This window comes from Anoplophora glabripennis, unplaced genomic scaffold, assembly GCF_000390285.2.
Source record: "Anoplophora glabripennis isolate ALB-LARVAE unplaced genomic scaffold, Agla_2.0 scaffold357, whole genome shotgun sequence".
Taxonomy (NCBI): domain Eukaryota; kingdom Metazoa; phylum Arthropoda; class Insecta; order Coleoptera; family Cerambycidae; genus Anoplophora; species Anoplophora glabripennis.
In genome coordinates, this window is record NW_019416998.1 from 438,348 (window position 1) to 459,393 (window position 21,046).

Genomic DNA, 21,046 nt, shown 5'->3' on the forward strand with positions numbered 1-21,046 from the left:
AACGCCGTACGGGTTTTCAATGTGTGAGTGTTCATGTACACGCATCAGTTGTCTGCACTGTCTGCTCGTCTGCTGCGTCGGTTACGGCAGCGTATGTGTATGTTCAATTTGTTTGTGATAAAGCTATAAGTATTTGACTTTTATTTGTTATAAAAATGTAATAAAAATTAATAAATAAATAATTAAAAAGACTTGTGACAATTGTATTTATATTCGTAGATTTCATTCGTAAAAATGCCCAAAGCCAAACAGTATAACCTCCAGACTACGAAGAATGAGAAACTTGCGACGATGCCGTTGCGTTTCTGTCGAACTCTTATTTATTTTTTTATTTATAAACGAATTAGATGATCGTCGCGAAACTTGGTATACATTAAATTAATAACATTATCTGTGAGATATAAAAAAATTGGCGAAATTCATTGGGCCAATTTTCTTAAAACTGAGTTTTTATCAGTTTTCCCATAAGCGACCATGTTAAAATGACTGAACTTTGAAATTCAATATCTCGAAAACGAAACAGATGAACCTCTTGAAATTTTGACAGGTTTATTGTAACAACAATAAGAACGTCTGGTCAAAATTTCAAAAAAATTCATTGGGTTTTATCTCTACCGAACGTCCTTAAAAACCGTGATGGGTTTCAAAACGATTCTTTGGTACTCACCATTCCAGGTATATCAGCGGTATTACAAATTCATCGTACTTTGGAAATCTGAATTTTACTTGTGTCTAATGTCGTATCTGCAACATACTTTTTTGGTAGAGAATTGAGGCTACCTTCGACATTATTTTTGGCCATCCAGAAGATCGAGCTGATACACCACTCAGTGAGGAAGAAATCTCAAAAGCTTCAGAACTTGTGGGAATACGATGACCAAGAGGATCAAGGACGTGGCTTACATAATTTGGAAAGGACCCAGTACGAAAATAAATGTCGTTCCCCTGAACGATCATCTTTAACAAGATGGCAGTGTACCGAAAATCACTCTAATATTCTTTGTACTCTGTAAATTTCTTTGCTGTTGTACTGAGTGTCGCGAATGTAATTCAATGCCGGTAGGGGCAAATAACCCTCGGAGTAGTTGTTTTTCGCGGCACTGACGACTTACATTGTGTTTCGCCCTCTATAGGCGACATTCGTGCAACAAAGTACCTGGCAAATTTTAGCAGGTAGCTTCCACCGTAGTAGCCATTTGAATGGCATAGTGGAAGTCAGCGCGATAGATGGAGCCTTTGTGCTTCGCGTACTATGTACCTCTTATCGGGAGTTTACGACTTTTAACAGCTGGATCGTTCATCGGTTGTCCTACCTATGACACACTGATGAGAACTAATAAGTCCGAAACCGGTCTGTGCCTGGTGGGACCAGCTGATGAGCGATCCTAGCTGTTGTACTGGGTATCGAGAATGTAATTCAATGCCGGTAGGGGCAAATAGCCCTCGGAGTAGTTGTTTTTCGCGGCACTGACGACTAATATTCTTAATTTATATATTTATTCACTTATTAGTTATTGGAAGGTTAAGTTTTGCTATTGTGAAACCTTAATGTTGGTAAAGTTTGTAAACTGTTGTGTATTATTGTGACAAATAAGGGAAATTTGATATAAATCGATGTCGGCAGTGGGATTCTGAGGATTATTAGGAGAACTTTCTTAAAAACCATTAACGGCAATCAAAATAATACATAACGACTCATTTTATTGTTATAATATAATATACAGGGTGTCCCGTTCATGTTTCAAAAAAACTTGCGTGCAAGTTCCTCATGGGAAAATAATAGGAGTAGTTCCTGTAACGTTTTTTTCTTAGACGCCCTGTTTTCGAGATACAGTGTGTTGAAGTTGTTACTTTCGAAATAGTTTCCTTAATTATCTTTAAATCGGCTAAAGATAAAAATGTCAAAATTTGTACACGAGTAAACATCAATTGTGCGATAAGAATAATGTGCAAACGGTTTCTTTCTGAAAAGCAGTGTCGCCGATACAGGTAATTGAAGGGGTACAATCGATAAAAAAATGTAAAAAGTCAAAATTTATTACATTTCTAAACGGTTCTGTAGACTCTAAAGTATACTATAAGAAAAGATATACTTGCCGAAATTCGGTAGCATGTACCATTTTCGAGAAAATTGAAGTTGCATTTTTTTTACTCACATAAGACGGCACAAGTACATGAACAAATTATTAAATTGGATGAAGACTTTACCATTGAATGAGCTGAAGACACAGTATTTGCATTTAAGACTATAATATTAATTCGTTATGTGTCACATGAAACAGTTAAATTGTAAAACATTTTATTAACTAAAAAAAAATAAAATTTATTTTAAGTTTCAGCTTGTAAACTAACATTTAAATTGTACATCAAAATAAATAGAGTATGGTACTTAATTACCTATTAATAACTAATTTTAGATTTTGCAAATTACTACACTACCATTACTAAAATAAACAATTGTTGAATGGACTGAATTGTTGATGGACATGAATGCTTAAAAACAGTGATAAGAACAAAAAAATATTTGGAAACAGACTCGGAGACAACCAAACAGCTGCACAATTAAATAAACGAGCAAAACTCGAAATACTACAGTAAAAGCTGAAATTGTCCTCCAATTGCTTCTATGCAACTTCATTTTTCTCAAAAATGGTACATGCTACCGAATTTCGACAAGTATACCATTTTTGTAGTATTCCTTGGAGTTTAAAACCGTTTAAAAATGTAATAAATTTTGACTTTTAACATATTTTTTTGCGATTGTACCCCTCCAATTACCTGTATCGGCGACCCTGCTTTTCATAAAGAAACGTTTGCACATTACTCTTAACACACAGTTAATGTTTACTCGTGCAGAAATTTTAACAGTTTGATCTTTAGCTGATTTAAAAATAATTAAGGAAAACCATTTGGAAAGTAACAACTTCAACACACTGTAACCGGGCGTCTAAGAAAAACACTTTACATGAACTACCCTTATTATTTTTTCCTTGAGGAACTTGCAAGTTTTTTTGAAACATGCACGGGACACCCTGAATAGAACGAACTTAACAAATTATTACTTTTATTCAGAAATAAAAAAAACACTGCCTCCTCAAGAAAGAAAATTGCACTGATCATTAAAAACAAGAGCACAAAAGTTTATACTTCAGTTTTCATGCTCACGGTTTATATAAAGATAAACCTCAAACTTCCATAACCTCATAAGCATTCAATGGCGTAGTTTGTATGAAATTTTATTATCCGGAAAACTGGCATTATATGGTCCGCGTATTTATTCGGCCAAATGCGCAGTGGTGGCCATCCACGTCCCTAGTGGTCTGCGATTTCCAACATTTCCATATTTCATAAAACTTTCTCATAATTTAATCCCCAGTACTGCCACCGGAATCTGTAGAGAAAATATGAATGGTTCTTATAACTTTGTAGAATCGGTTGATTTGTGCTCATTATATATTTGGAAATCTTAGCCTGATAATGATCCAGATATAATGGGGTCGTATCCATAAGCGAAATTCTATACAGGGTGACTGGAAGCGAATTGGTTTAAATAAACTGATTTACTATTAAGTTAGCTTAGTATAATTTTTATTCCTAAGTTATCAGCTTAAAAATGCATTTCCATTTAAATCATTTCCCTCAGTTTTAAACAAACAAAAATATATGATATGATATAAACTTATTTTTTATCTTAAATATAAAAACCGCCGAGAATATCTTAAATAGTCTATTGTTTTTCGTCGCAAATTTTTTGTTGATATAGAAAATATGAAGAAACATGTTTTTTGAAACGTCAGTTTATTGATTTTAAAAAATGTATACCTACTATTAATTAGACTGAAATACCCGTAAATACTAAGTTGTTCGTAACTGATGACTGCAGTAAAAAATTCAAACTCAATTTTCCCTGGAACCATGCACTTTAATAAAATTCAAGGGGTATATCTATTTTTAGGAAAATAAAGTGGTGTTCCAGAAACATCTGCATTATATCAAAATAAGAAGTGGATCTTATTTGTGGAAGGGCGAAATGGGCGGTGATTATTAGACGTCTTCATTATAGCCATCTTTCTCTATCGCACGGATTTCTATGACTTTCTTTATCGCTCTCACGTAACGGCCGATGAACCATGGGGACTTTTCGACCCTGTACATATAGCTGTTTTATGCGGAATTTGGGCTGGAAGCATCCTCAGATCATTCTTTTTTGAAAATAGGGCCAGTCAACCAATAACAGTTAATGGTGCTCTATATTGCGACATGATAATCCAATTTGTGCAGGACATGGATGTAGACACATGTGGTTTCAACAAGATGGTGCCAAATGTCATACATACAGCCCGAGAACCAATTCAATTACTGCATGAGTCATTTCCTGATCGAGTAATTTCCCGTTTTGGTGATCAGAATTGGCCGCCCAGGTCATCCGATTTAACTCCGTTGGACTTTTTTCTTTGGGTTTTCTTGAAGTCTAAGCTTTATCAGGCCATGAAGGAAGAAATTGGGCGCCGCATCAACGAAATTCAGCAAAACGGTCATGGAAAATTTCGACAAAAGAATGTGTATGTGCCAGCAAAGCGGTGAATGTCATTTACTCGATACGCTATTCCATACATAACCTGATACTGTATACTTTATGAATCAATAGAACATTTTTAATTAAAAATCTGTTTTTTTTTTATCAAAATTACTTCTTGCGTGAATTTTAGGACACCCTTTATATATCTAAGTCTTATTGTTAAAGTTAACCAAACGATGAGGTGGTTGGTCTTGTAAAGTATAAACAGAGAAATGTAAAATTTAATTACTATTAAATTACCTACCTACCAACTATTACACAATTTAAAAAGTGTTAATAGATAAATTAAGAAATAACTACACTTATTATAAGAAATATTTCAACTCTTGAATAATTATTATTAACTGAACTGAATTTAATCTACTAGACAGCGGCTGCTAAATTGGGATAATATGAAGCAACTACAGCAGTTCTTTGTCGTGTAAAACTGGTACTTAGGGGTTGCGATTTAAATTAAATATTTACTAAGCAAATGTTATTTGCAAACAAAAGTTTACTGCATATTTTAAAGCAGTTACTAGCGTTGTTCCTTATTTCGTTTTGCTATCTCCGTTCTTTTTATGAGACAACTTTCTCCACTAAAATATATTCCGCATTGTTACTCCCACAAGACATTAGGGGTAGATTACGTTTTCCGTTATAGTTTAGATTTGGGAAATCGTTCTTAAATGGATAGAAAACTTTCGACTATAAATGCCACCGTGTCGTTTATTTATTCATAACTTTCCCTGAAAAATCTCTCTCCCGCCTTGAAATACATAATTTTTGGAAGAGCTTTTATCTTTGTCAAATCGTTTTTGGTAATCTAATGGAGGACAATAATTTATCGAGGGAGACTACCGCTTCAGCAAATTGTGAAACCAGATAGAAGGGGCATTGAAAACTCTTTTCTTGCAGACAATTCACTGAAAGTACTGAATATGCTATTGACAATGTTTCAAACAGTTTGGGAAGTTAGAACTTCTTTATTTTAATATGTACAGGGTTGTTTTCTATTTTTATTTTTCTGGGAAAACTAGTTCCATTATTCTTTAAATGGATCCTTCTCGAACTGTAGTCTGCAATAGTTAGTGTTCTGCATCGCTCTGTTAAATTTTAGGAGCATGTTGTGGACTTAATCCCAAGACTTAAAAACGGAGTGGTAAATTGGAATTTTATTTTCATTATTGAAATCTAATCAATATTTAAAAACTTAAGAAGGGGTTTATTGCAAAACATTTTATAATATAACATTATTAATTATCGCCTGAGTACACTTAACATATTTAAGAAATATTTGGAAATTTATACGATCTCGAAATTAACAGTAAGTTGCTATTAAAATCTTCAAAAACATTAATAAAATTTATTATTTGAAATATTTCTTAAATATAAATTCTCAGCACTGTAATAATAATTAATAATTACAAATTAAATGATGTTTGGAATATCTTAATGTAAATTCTTTATGCAGGGTGTCTGGTAAGTACATGACATTTTCTCGGAAGTGTATAGGGAAGGTTAAAATAACCCTAGTTTGTTACAAAAAAAAATCCCCTTAACGGAGATAAAGAGCCCCATCGATTTACCTTTTCGGCTCTAACTTTTGAACTGACACCGACATGTATAATTTAATGAAATTTTAATATTTTATATAGTACATAAAGGCTCATAAAACCATACAGTAGATGTTTTACACTGTCAGGGAAGTCAGAAACGGACTTGCCACCATACTCGTTGGGTCAACATTTTGACAGGTGTCATTGTATTGAGCTGAAAATTGAATTTTTAAATACTTTGCTCTTTAAAAAAGGTACTCTTACATTTGTTTCGATTAAATCAGTCGTTTTCGAAAAAATTTAGTTTTTGTATGACACGTTTAAAATTTGACGAAATTTATTTAATCAGGTTTATTATCATAAGCTATTCAAACACAATAAATAATCGAATAACATTATAACTAATAATTCGTATTAAAGTAATAAAATTTTTCATTATTATTATTACATCTCATTAATGCTGACATTCATCTAACTTATGGGCAAACACTCGGCAATTGTGTGAAGGAAATAAGAATTTATTCTGACATTTGCAGATCACTTAAACGCATGTTAAAAATTCGAAAGTTTTACTTCTTGTTTACTCGAGCAGATTTTCGAAATGGACGCCCTGTACCTCTATACATTTCCCTATCCGAGGAATGTTTTTTCGTTGTACTTAAGGAATGTCTCGAATTTCGTTCCAATGGTGTGTTATTCTTTCAGGTCTTCCCTGGTGTAAACTGGTGTCGAATCTACAAGCCTGTTTAAATTTCCCCATAAAAATCCAATGGATTCATGTTGGGCGATCTCGGTGGCGAAAGTATTTGTGCTGACGAACTAAATTGCTAAAATGGGGCGGTGCACCGTCATGCATAAACCACATCTGATTTCTAATTTATAAGGAAACATTTTCTAATAAACCGTTTGAGCTTTGTTGCAGGAATTGCAAATACATGGCACCATTTAATCTGTCTTCAAAAAAGAACGGTTTGTGAACAAAACAATATTAGTAAAATTTAGATTTTGCCTAAATCGTTGTAAAAACCAATTTGCGTAATTGACTCTTGCAGGATAATCAGCGGGAAACATGTACCTTTTGAACGAGATAAGGATGTTGGGGTTGTTCTCAAAGGGCCTCATGAACGGCCCACTTTGTCGCATGAACTTGGACCGATAGCTTTCGAACACTATTAGAGGGATTTTCAGAAATCTCGTCCAGAATTTCCTCCTCTAACTGAGGGTTCCTTGCTCTTCTTGGAGGTCCTTCTCCACCGCGATGCAGCAAAATACTTCCTAAAATGGATTAGCAAAAGATTAGCTACTTTTAGCATCAAAAATTTTTTTTTTACCTTTCTGGTAAGTTATGATCAACTCTTTCAAAAGTTCTTCGGTGCAGTAAACGTCGATTTGGAAATGTATAAGAATAAATTCTTCTTGCCCCAATTGTACATGAATTAGATACATGTCACCATATTCTCCATTATTATTCTCCATTATTTACTCTTGTGTACTCAATCAATCAGACAATTTTGACAAGTGTTGTCAATAACATATTATTAACGAATAAAAACGACTGGTATTTTATTGCAGTATTCTGATTTATTATTTCAATAAGTGTTATACACAAAAACTTACTTTTTTCGAAAACGGTTAATTTTATCGAAACAAATGTAGAGTACCTTAAACAGGAGTGACCAAAGTATTTAAAAATTCAGTTTTCTACTCTATAAAATAACACCTGTCAAAATTTTGGTCCAACGAGTGTGGTGGCAAGTCCGTTCCTGATTTTCCTGACAGTGTAGAACATCTACTGTAGTGTGGTTTTATGAGCCTTTATGGTCTACATAAAATATTAAAATTTCATTAAATCATAAAGGTCGGTTCAAAAGTTAGAACCGAAAAGGTAAATCGCTGGGCACCCCTTTGGGGCTCTGTATCTTCTTTAAGAGGCACTAGGAATTTTTTTTATGACAAACTAGGGTTATTTTGACCTCCCCTATACACTCCCGAGAGTATGCCACATACGTACCAGAAACCATGTATCTGGAAACCGATCGAGCTAGCCAGGATTTGTTTGCACTATTAAATTTAGTTTCAGATCACGATGGTATTATTTTTTTCTATACCTATATCACGATTTAGCATATACCCACCCAAAATGGGCTACCCTGTATAAATATACCGAGTGATTCAGTTTGTTATTTGCGGCCTAGTATCTCTTTACCCATATATTTTTAAATCGCCGCTCAAACTGTATCAAATGACATTATTAGATCGTCTCCATGGTAACATATTTTTAATATTTTAATGTTGTTATTTATAAATTGTGATGTAATTTTGAATTTATTAAATTTTATAGTGTCCTGAGGATGTCACGATAAGTGACGAAACGTCGACAATTGAGAAAATTTGGTGTTTTTCTTTGAAATTTCCCACTATTGACAACAAACTGAAAAAAATAAGGCTACTAATATCATTAGTTGTAACATATTATGTCAAAATTACTATAGTCAACTGTTTTTGTTCAAATAGCACACTATATATTTTTTTATCAATTTTTTTCAACATTGTTAGAAAAACAGCAAAAAAGGTGGACCCTACTTTTCGTAGCTTTATTCTGAAAAATGATAGCCAGCTGCGGAAACAAGTTACTATGTTTTTTAAAGTAATATATTTTATTTTTAATACTCGTATGATAATAATGTAACAATTTAAAACAATACTTATTTCAAATAACAATACTTATTTCAAATATTCAAAAAGACCTCCATTTGCTTCCAAACACAGAATAGCTCTGTTTATCACTCCCTCTCTACAAACACAGTCTAGTTCGTCTTCATTTAATCTCCGACATTCTACTCTTATTCTGTTTTTAAGTTCATCAATATCATTTAGGTAAGGCCAGAGAAAGAAATCTATAGGAGTGAAATCCGGAGATCTAGCAGGCCATTTAACATCTTTATCGAATGTTTTGATCTCTTGCCCTTCTGGGTTTAAAAACTCTTCTTTTCTTTTGAAAACTTCCATCTGCTGCCAAATTCCTGGCTAACTTTCTGAAAATTTTATCTGATGGAAGTTGTCTCTGCAGAAAACGATGTTGGTATAAATACCTGGCAGCTTTAGAGTTCTTTCGGCCCTCTCCATAAATTAAAATCATATATAGTTTTTCTTGGTTACTGTAAGTATTCATGTTATAATTAGTTATATATAGAATAGGTAGGTACAAAATGTCAATTATTTTTACAAACCGTTATTTAGAAACGTCAAAATTCAGTCGTTTCATTTTTCAGAATAAAGCTACTGAAAGCGGGTTAATCTTTTTTGCTGTTTTTCTAGCAACATTTCTAATGAAACTATAGACTTCCTTATATAGCTGAACGCAGAAAAAAATATCTTCCAGAATTGATAAAAAAATATATAGTGTGCCATTTAATAATGTGATTTGATAGAGTTTGAACGGCGACTTAAAAATATATATAGTCCACGGGCCTACGTACAAAGAAAAAAATGATTACCAGCAAGCTGTAACATTGCGTGCAGCTTAAGTTTGAAGAGTCTCTTAAGATTTGACTACGAGGAAAATTCAACAGTGATTTTTCCCGTAATTTTAAGGAAAACATGTCAATCTGGCATAAACATGGAATGTTATGGCCAGCACTTTTTTTTTAAGTTTAAATGAAAGATATATTTTTTTAAACTCCCCAAAAAATTTGTCCGACAAAAATGTTGGTATTTTGAGTTTGTCCCCCACCCCAAATATGTCGATTTGGTGACATTATGGTTGGTGACAACCAGCAAGCTGATTTTTTTCTGGGAGGGTTTGGTAATAAGATTTGAAATGAAAGTGTATTATTGTCCGACAAAATTCTTGAGTTTTTGCAGTCCGACGCCCCGAAGACAACATGGTTGGCGATAACCAGCAATCTGGATTTAATTTTTTCTCTAATAATTGAAATGTATAACACAATAATATATTTGTCCGCCAAAAAGATTGGAAAATTTGCCTTAAACATGGGAAAAATAACTATTTTTGTGGTACCTAATGTGCATTCCGCTATAAAATAATTAATTTTTTAATGAAAAAATAAAGAATAAATAAGAAAATTATCTTGTTAACAGGAGCAACAGAAATTGAAATTCATAAATAATTATGTCTAACTATTTTAATTAATCTCCATCAAAATGATTTATTTGTTCAAAAAACTTAAATGTACATTTTATTTTATAAACTATTGTAACTATATTAAAAAAAAATGGTAACTGTACAATGAAGGCATAAATTTTTGCTTGTGTTTTTTTTTTTAAATTAAATTTGCAATCTTGTTTTGACAAACAGTTTACACATAGTTTTGTTCTTGAAAAACCAATTAAACCAATTTTAAACCAATTTTAAAAATATTATACATTTATCAACGCGTTTATTAAGAACCCGGTATATACGCACGTATAATAATATATTGAATTTTACATTTTAAAATGATAATGAATAAAAATTCATTTTTAGCATGCTCATACCTGCAATCAAATTGAACATAAACGTTAAAATTGTTCTGACAACACAGATCCTTTTATGCTCAAAATATAGCAATTGTTTTTAATTAACCAAAGGCTTATGCTCAACATTTTTGCATCGGCGTAACAAATGAAATTTAGTAGATGCCATAATTTCTGCGCCGTAATAAAAAAAAAATTAATTAGCAGTCAGAAATAAAATACAGCCGATGTTAAAATTAGATTTTGTGTTACGCAGCTATGCAAAAGGGGGTTACAACTTCCCCAGGCACCAATAAATCCAACTGGCAATTTCTTTCTGGAACCGTATGCGACGATGTCATTAACAGCATTACACTGTTACGTTCCCAAATTTCTAATTCCATAAAGGTATTATTTCAAGGCTCACCCCGACCATATTGTTTGTGACTAATCTGCGTGTACGTAAGTGTAAGCCGAGGGTGGTTGTTTGCTGGGGGCATAATGGACAGGCTACTTGGGGTTGCCGCAGGGGTTCCACTGGTCAGTAGTGACGGGCGTGAGTTATTTGTGCTAGGGCATGGTCAGCTGTGATATAATTTATCAGATGTGCAGCGTCCAACTAAATATCTGTTTTTGTACAGAGCCTTCATAAATGATTGCAAGTCTTTTGGTAAAATTAAAAAGTAACAAAACAGTAAGATCAAGATTACGTTAAAACACAACATTTCAGCGGCTGGTGATTGGAGTAATTTTTCAGGACATTTCATTGAATCGGCGATAGTATTATCCCGAGCAACGGTTTGTTACTGTTCATTGTAAACGAATCATTATGACTAATTGACATTTGTGCATTTTTTGGTAGCGTCCTTCTTTTGTGATTGTTATCGTTTGAATTCATTTTCTGCCACAATTTTATTGTTTCCTTTTGCTTCTATATTAAATCGTACATATTTCAAACTAATCAGTTGTTTTCACACCTAAACTTTTTGGCATCGAATTATTGGTAAATTGTGACGTAAACAAAATTTTGAGGATAATAAGTTTTATTTCAGGAATGCCTTTTACTGCAAAAAGATGCCATTATTCCAGCTCATTTTCGAAGTGGAACTTAAAATGAAGACAGGTCATGGACATATTCTATGCAATCCTGCGTTGAGTAATTGATGACGGATCCCGATGACCATTAACTATGACACTTTCTTAAACAGGAAACGTGCTATTGTCGAAAGATTTGAAACCAAACATTGCATTGTTTACAAAGGAAAATTTACGATCAGACTAATTGTACTTACAGAAAATGTCATCGATAATATACAGCAAGGAATAAATCAAGATCCTATAAAATTTGTATCAAAGTGACTGCTCAAACAAGTAATTTTTTATTAACTTCATGAAAATATTCTCAAATTCAGTTTAGAATAAAAATATATTAACCTTTATTTGAAATTATTTGAATTATACTTTGTATTCTAAAGTTTTCCTATTTAAGACTTTCAATTATTGGAATATGCAATAAAGCTAGAAGAAAACAACTCCATTTACACCTAGAAAATGTAAATATTGTGCAGAAATTACTTAACATAGACTGAGGAAGAGATTACAATACTGTAAGTGTTTCTCGAAAACATAATAATTTATTAGACTTATCGTTTTTCACTAACAAAGCTTATAGTGATGTAAATAGCCAAAAATATACATTGTAGAAACCATTTTACATTCCTTAAAAGTTGATAATTGGGTAACGACATCAAGAAGAGCGTATAATAGGGCCTGTGAAGCTATAAATGCTGAGGGATATCGAACCCTTATTTTAAAGACATTTTTAGCACATGTGATGCAAGAATTAGTTCCCATAGACTATGAAAGACGATTATAGTACAGTGGTTTATAGAAAACGTGATTTATCGAACTTGTCGTTTTTCACTGACGAAGTAGGGTATCACATATTGTCACGTTTCTTATCTAAAATACTAAAAATAACTGGTAAAAAAAGATATTAGAAACAGACAAATCAATTAATTTTTACATTTTATTATATAAAACATACTCATACACCTCTGAGGGGTTGCTTATCAAGTGGAGGACAAAAATCGTGAAGGGCTCCTGGCCATCGACAGGCTCTCAAAGTGACTCCGGACTGGCCTCGATTCACCAAGTTTCCGGGGTTTAAATATTCCTTACAAAATGCTAAGTGCATTAGAATTAAACAACCGGTAGAACAATCGGGAACAATGTCTGAATCAGTTCACTAATTATTTATAGAGAGAGTGAGCGAGACGGACATAGTGCAAGGGTCAGTTCAATATGCATTCAATTTGCAACTGGACACTCTTTGTTGCTTTTAAATCTATTGTGTAATACTGTAATTGATTTCAATTATATTTATAAATTTTGTTCAATGAAATGCGTTAAATGAATATGTATTTGTACCGATGGTATTTTTGTAAAAATCTACTAAGAAAAATGTGTCCAAATAAAGTAATGCCATATGTTGTAGTATAACAACCCCAGGTTCGATAAAAAAAAAGAATACCAACGTAGTTGTGGCCAAAAATATGTGATCGTCATAAGGAATACCTACGTTGTGTGTATCTATTTTTTTAATTGACCGGAAGGCGCTGGCTACTAACTTTTTTTAGAGGGGATGTATGGTTTAATTTTATAAAACAAAGACAGAGTAAATACACGTAACTTTATTATTTATGTACAACACTCTTCAAATTAAACAAGTGACATAGAAAGAACAACAAAAACATTAACAACCATTTATCATAGAATGAGAGTGCCAGGCTCACCTAGAGCTCCTGTGGGGAAAGAGCATGGCAGAGAAACCCACGATCGTTGCTCTTACCACCCAAATATAAATACAAAACAACCGCTAACCAAATGCATACATTAAGAACCTTTGCTAATGATAATTAAAACTGGACTTATTTAATTTCTCACTAAATGTCATTTCACTCAAATTAGACATACACACTTCCAAGTAAAACTGAAGAGGTTAGCATAATAATAACAACAACAACAATAATAACAACAATAACAATAATAATAGCAATAAGTATGGTACTAGAGTCTCATATGGGAGGCAATCCAGCTATAGTTGAGATTTCAGAGGAACAACAACAATAATAATAATAATAGGTAAGGAACTGGAGTCCCATACGGGAGGCAACCCAGCTATGAGTTGAGATTTCGGAGAACAACAGCAATAATAATAATAATCAAGGGCGAAAATGTTAGTAAATTCAACAAAGCTCTTATATGCCTATGACATAAAGTGAGAACAAGAAATAAAAGAACAACGTAATCGTGATAAAACAAGTTAAAAGTGAAACAAAGAAGTTGCTATTGCAATATATGGGCAGTCACGACAAAATATACATATTTTAACATTTAATAAATAATGAGCTATCTTTAATAATAATTGTAACAATTTTACCTTAGAAAAATATACGCCCCTGAGCGTAAGACAATGAAAGCTAAACATACAATGAATCATCTATAACCATCACAATCATAAGATTATATAGAACAATTAACAACAAAGTACTTAAAGAATATTACCTGCTAATACCGGTTAAACACTTAATTTTACACTACTTTGTCACATGCCCGCCGATGGTCTTGCTACCTATCTGCACACTTTTCTCACTTCAACTGCCTATCTTCAACTATTTAAGCTTCCTTCCAGAATTGCCCCCCTAAGCGTTTGTTTTTGTGCTTCCTTCTACATACCGTTGATATTACTTTTTCATTATTATACAACACTCATGTAACAGGTGACGTCGAAGTTAATAAGATAAGTACGGTTTTGCACAATGTCCATACATATTTATCTTTCAAAGTTTTGACTATAGCTACAGGGTGATTATTTAAATTTTGAATATTTTGAAATACTTATAGTTGACAGTTATGTAAATAGTCAAAATTATAAAACCTGTAAAAAGAAAGTAAGTGTTTGCCTAGCGATACCAAGAAGTATAATAAGGCTTATATTCTTCTATGAAACTATAAATGGTGAAATGTACGGAGCCATTTCTAGCACAATTACTTGCAACAAGATGGGAGAACAGCACATACTGCAAGTGTAATCAATTCTTGGAAAAAATATACATATAACCTAAACTAACCACTGATTAAGTCAAGCTGTTATACGATGTAATATGGTTCTGTTTAAAAGCGTGTCTTTGACGGGGATTGTCATTCAATTTGTTTCGACCAATAATTGTATAGTTTGGCAGTCGTACATACTTCATTATTTATACGATTGCAATGTTGCAATGTGCAAATTGACTTCATACCTGTAACGTCAACAAAGTACTAGATGATAAAAAATAAACAGCCAATTCGGCGAAACAAGAACAGCTGACTACATTATTGCTTCATTTTATTACATTTACTTTTCAATTTATACGTTTACGAGAAGGTGTTTGTAAAGTAATTTCACTATTTTCTGCGTGAAATATATTTTTACTGGAATCGAAATAGTTTTTATAGTGCATATTATTGATTTTGATTTTATTGTAAAATTTAACCCTTTCGGTACTTTGGATCAAACGGTTGCATCATGACATGTATGGCAAATTAAATCATGATGCAAATATACGCATCATGCAATATTTTCCAGATAACCATGAATCAAATGGTAGCATCACGTTCTGTGTATTTTAAACAAGACATAAAATTCTGGTTTTTGCAAAAAATAAATAAGCAGTTATATACTGAAAATCTACAGAACTATGTCGGATTCAGAAAGTGATACCGATTTCGGCGTTTCGGCATCAGAGAGTGATGATGACGACTCCGAAGAAGAATTTTCTGACACTGAAACTGAGGAAGAGGATGCAGACTCTTTATTTTTTGGAAATTGGAAAGTTGTTTCTGATCCCTTTTCAGATCAGAAACACTCACCCACAGCTGAAAATATTTTTTCATGCAAAATTCACCCTGCCATTGACTTTATAGAAATGAACTCCCCAAAAAAATGCTTTGAGGCCTTTATACCGCTAAAAATAGCTAGATGTGATTGGAGTAATAAACGAGCGATTATGTATTTCAAAGAATATGAAAATTATGAATTGAAAATAAATAAAATAACAAAACATGTATTCTGCGAGCGCTACATATCTAACCAAGTCGCTACGAAAACAGTAGCTGGTAGCGAAGGGTTAAAGCACTTTTTAGTGAATCACCTTTATGCAATGTAAGCCTTATAAAACTATTTATTTCAGTATTTAGTGACGGTACGTTGTGATTGTGTCTTCACTATTAAATAATATCTGTGATATTAAAAACATATACATAGACGAAGCAAGAAAGATGAGATTTGCCAACTATGCTTACCATAGCTCGTGTCCAGCGGCAGGATACAAATAAAAATAATGAAAAAAAGATTTAAAAAGTGTTCAGTTTTCAAGATGGAATTTGACAAAACAATCTTCCTAAAGATCAAAGGCAGTCTCTGAATAAATATGATCTCCATTAAAAGTTACTATTTCAATTTATACATATATTATTTCCATTCCCAATTAGGTATATCATAAATATGAAAAAAAAAAACAAAAAAATAGCTATACAGGGTGTCCCAAAATTCATGCAACAAAATTTGGTCACAGATTCCTAAGACAAATTTAGGGGACCCGTATTTTTTATTTTTGCCTAGTGGCCCTCACTCTCGGAGTTACAGCCCCCTGAAGTCCGTCCCTAACAATAATCTTTTTTTACATTCAGAACCCTGTTGTACGAGAATCACTAAATTTGGTACACAGGGGTTTTATGTGGAATCTGATGGTGCTACGTTTTTTGGAGGGGAACTCTCTTAAGACAATTTTTCGTGGGCCCCCTTGTCTTTGGAGCCAAAAAAATTTGGTCGTATATTTAAATTTCTTAAAAATTATCAATCCACTAGAAAGCCATTAAATTTAAAAACTTCTTGTCTCTTTATACTTTTTTCGTAAAACGCAATGTTTCGAGAAAAATGTTAGAATGTTATCAAATGCATATCGTGATTCGACATTTCAAAAACATTGCGTTTTACGAAATAAATATCATGAAACAAAAAAGTTTCTAAATTCAATGGCTTTCTAGCTAACTAATAATTTCAAATTTGCGGCCAAATTTTTCTGGATCCAAAGGCAAGGGGGCCCGCGAAAAAGCGTCTTAAGGGGGTTTCTCGCCAAAAAGCGTAACACCGTGAGATTCCACATATCATAAAACCCCTGTGTATCAAATTTAGTGATTCTCGTACAAAATAGTTTTAAGATATAAAAAGACTTCTTAGGGGCAGATTAAGGGGGCTGTAACTCCGAAAGAGGGGGCCAGTTGGCAAAAAGAAAAAATACGGGTCCCCTAAATTTGTCTTAAGAATCTATGACCAAATTTTGTTGCATGAATTTCGGGACACCCTGTAGGTATTCAGACATAGAAAAATTTCTATGAAAAATTTTGGATGATGATTGAATGATGAGCTTACAGTGATGAAATATTTTATGATTTATATAATATTTTTAATGTTATCAAAATACTTGCTTCATAACTATTAACTGTATTCCATTGAATTATCACGGGAAGTGATAATGAATCAAAGGTACATATTTATCTACCATATCATTACGGGACTCAGAATGGTATGTTAGAATTTGCTCTCACAGTATTATGTACGCTACTTTACTTACATGCATGCATTTTTCTCGTTCAGATTGGTCGGATGAGAGAGCTGTACGGACTGTGATTCATTCTCTTTCCTGGATAGTTTCCGTTTGACGCTTGGCCGAACGTGTCTGACGGCGGCAAGCGGAAAATCTTTAGCAGAGAGTGAACGGCCGTTTCAAGATAGTTCTAAAGAAGCAGATAATATTTTAGATGACGTTATACACTTCAGGAATTCCGGGCATTTTTAGACGAAATGCCAACATTTTCCTTTATTATTAGGTGGCGATCCAAGAAGTATGTAGACAGTTGCATTCTACTCCTATTCTTTCAAAATATCTATACGAGATCTGTTCAGAAAATAACCGAACTCTTTGAATTACTTACGTGCTTAATGGAGACATTTAGTGATATGCAGTTGGCAGCATTGCGTGCGAATAACGTCCTCTGTAACCACATGTTCCTAGATTGTTAATTTCATTTAGATTTCATGACATTGTTATTTAAGTGCAACGTGTCTAAGTGATGGTGACGAATTCTGAAATGTGCTACTTTCTAGAATTACGATGCAACGTAAAATTTTGCGTGAAATTGGGGAAAATTTTCACGCAAACGTTTCAATTTTTGAAACAAGCTTACGAAGATGATGCTCTGGGTTGTACGCAATGTTACGAATAGTTTTCACGATTTCAAAGTGGCCGTCACTCAATTGAATATGATCCTCGACTAGGAAGGCCTTCGACTTCAACTGATGGGTCTCATGTTCAGTAAATCAATATTCCGGTACGTGCAAATCGCTGATTGACTGTCAAAGAAATTGCAGAAGAGGTTAACAGCTCAACTGGATTATGACATGAAATTTTGACTGAAAAATTGAACGCGCACCGAGGTGCAGCAAAATTTGTTCCTCGTTTGATGACCGAACAGAAAGAAAATTGTGTAGACGTTTGTCGGCAACTCTTGAACAATCCAATGACGGCTACGATATTGAGACAGAAGTTCAATCATCACAATGAATTGAACAGTTTTTTCGACTTTAATGGAATTGTGCATTTCGAATTCTTGCCTCAAGGTGAAGCAATGAACAGGGTGTGTGTATTATCAAGATGTTTTACAAGGGTTACGTAAAAAAATCCACAAAAAGAGACCATAGTTGTGGCGTGACAACATGGTTTTTCCACAATGAGAATGCATTTGCACACTCAGCTTTGTCAATTCGTCAGGTTTGTGCCATAAATCATATTACTGTCCTCCCGCACCATCTTTATTCGCCACACCTGGTCCTTGCGATTTTCTCTTATTTCCGAAATTAAAATCAGTACTAAAAGGACACCGTTTTCAGACTATTGATGATATCAAAGCAAATTCGTCACATACCTGAAAGGCCATTTCGCTTCGCGAAATAGAAATACCGCTAGAAAAAGCGTCTAAATAGGAGAGAGAAGTACCAATAATGCATAAAAATTAATAATAAATTATCTGAACAGACATCGTAAGTACATATATGAAAGAAAATGCTATCTATAAAACATCTACTGAGCAAAATCTCAAGTCTTTCAAATTAAGAATGAATCGATTTAAGAATTATATTATACTTTATTTTATTTTAGAAATACAACTAAGTACCCAACAGAAAAAAATGCTATATACAGAGTAGGAACAAATAACAATTAAAATTTACAGAAGAAAATATACACATAATTTAACAATTATACAGGGTGATTCAGTCATAATGCCATTAATTTTAATCACGTATTCGGAAGGCTCAAGAAAGACAGAAAATCGGAAAAATAAATTTTTTACTCGACTTTTAAAAATGAAGGAAATCAACCCATAACTCCCGCTAAGAGGGCGGCTCTGCCAGATGCCCGGATGCTCGGAAAATTTTGTAACGTAATGTCACGAACAAATCGTCAGCTGAAGCGAACAGCGTTGCCAAGTTCACATCATAATCTGCGGTTCACATTTAATTAATCCGCTTTAGTATACGGATACATATGTACGAAACCAATAAAATGCAAGTAAATAAAGGATCGTGCTGTATTTTATTATAACTAATTTTAATAATTGTATTAACTTTGTGCAAAATGTTTTAACAAGCCTTACTTCTCGAAGTCAACTTTCGTTAAAAGAAAATAAATAAAGCAGAGATTTGTAGGCACACTGAATTTTATCAAATAAAAAAAAAATCGACGCACTAAATACCCGAATATACAAAATACACTACACCCGGTTACAAAACCATTACCTAACAATTTAAAGCGTTTATTCAATTCTACCACCCTCCATATCTCCCGCATGTTTCCCACAAAGGAGTTAACAGCTGATTTTCCCAATCGTCTTGAATTTTGCAATTGGTTCCTAAGTGCAGCAAAACTTTATTAACAAAGTGCTCTGGACGGATGAATGCCATTTTACTCGTGCTGGCATTTTAAACAGGTAAAAAACATAAGTATTGCTTTCTCAAAAACAATAAGTGCCTACCTAGGTTACACCAAAGTTTATATTTACACTAAAGTTTACATTTATTATGTAAACTTTGGTTATACGCAACTGCATATTGAATAATAAACTGAAATACTGAAACTGTGTATTATTTAACATAATAAATTATAAAACGTGAAAACGTTAATAATATTAAAAATGATAAATTGTAATAACCGTACATTCGAAAACAATCATCCCTATTCATTGATGACACGATTTTCCTTTGATAAAAGACCGACAACTTTTTGCTCTACTTTGCATGGAATACGATCCTACTAAAGTGCACACGTGCAAATTAGAAGGTTATTGACCTCGACACAGGTTAACCTAGGTCGGAAATACGTACCGAGTTGTTTATTTGTCTCCGTCCGATTGTATTTTTATCTTCTATTACTTACAGTCAATATTTAAATACTACATACATTTCACCCTCTCTTTATAATTTATCTAGTGAGTGTTGGTTTTTTATGTCATTATTTCTGTAATGAAATTGAAATGGTTATGAAATGAAATTTAAATTATTTGAACTCTTGGGGTTTTGTAATTTCAATATTAAATTTTATTTAAAGTGAAACAGAGCTAATTTCTTTGCAGCCATAATAGTCACATTTGGTCAGATGAAAACCCGCACACTACTCGTCGGTTTAGCTTTCAGAGGAGGTTGGGTGTCAATGTATGGACAGGAGTATATGGCGATCGTTTAATTGGGCCGCATTTTCTACCTGAACATCTGAATGGGCCGCGTTACTAATTTTTAGTAGAATTGTTTGAAAACCTTCCCCTTCGGGCTTACAGCAAATGTTGTTAAAATATTAAAATTATGATGCTAATAAAAACTGATTTTTGGCAAGGCATGCTCAGACCTCGAGGTTCTTGCTGGGCAACAATAACAATTTAATATGTTGATTGCATAAATAAAAAATAATTTATAGCATTTTAAATTATTATTGGCTGACGTGAGCAAACCGTTTATTTATTGTCTTTATATGAGGGAAAATATATAAATATGGCAACGTTGCATCTAGGGCACCTTGTTCACATCGTAGCCGTGCACAATATTGTGAACGTCAGCCGGTCAGTAAAAGCCTGAAAAGGGGGTTAAATAATGATTTGAAAATATTTTTTTTCAGCTTAAATATGCATTTATTTTTTTTAATCACGCCATCGTATTATACTCATTTTTCTCTATCTGCTCTTAAAATTAATGACATTATGAGTGAATCACCCTGTATATACAAACATACAAGTATATTACATACAAAAAAAAAATATGTAAACTCATGCATATTATGCCAAGTGCATTTTACACCTAGCATTACAATTTTTGTCAATATAA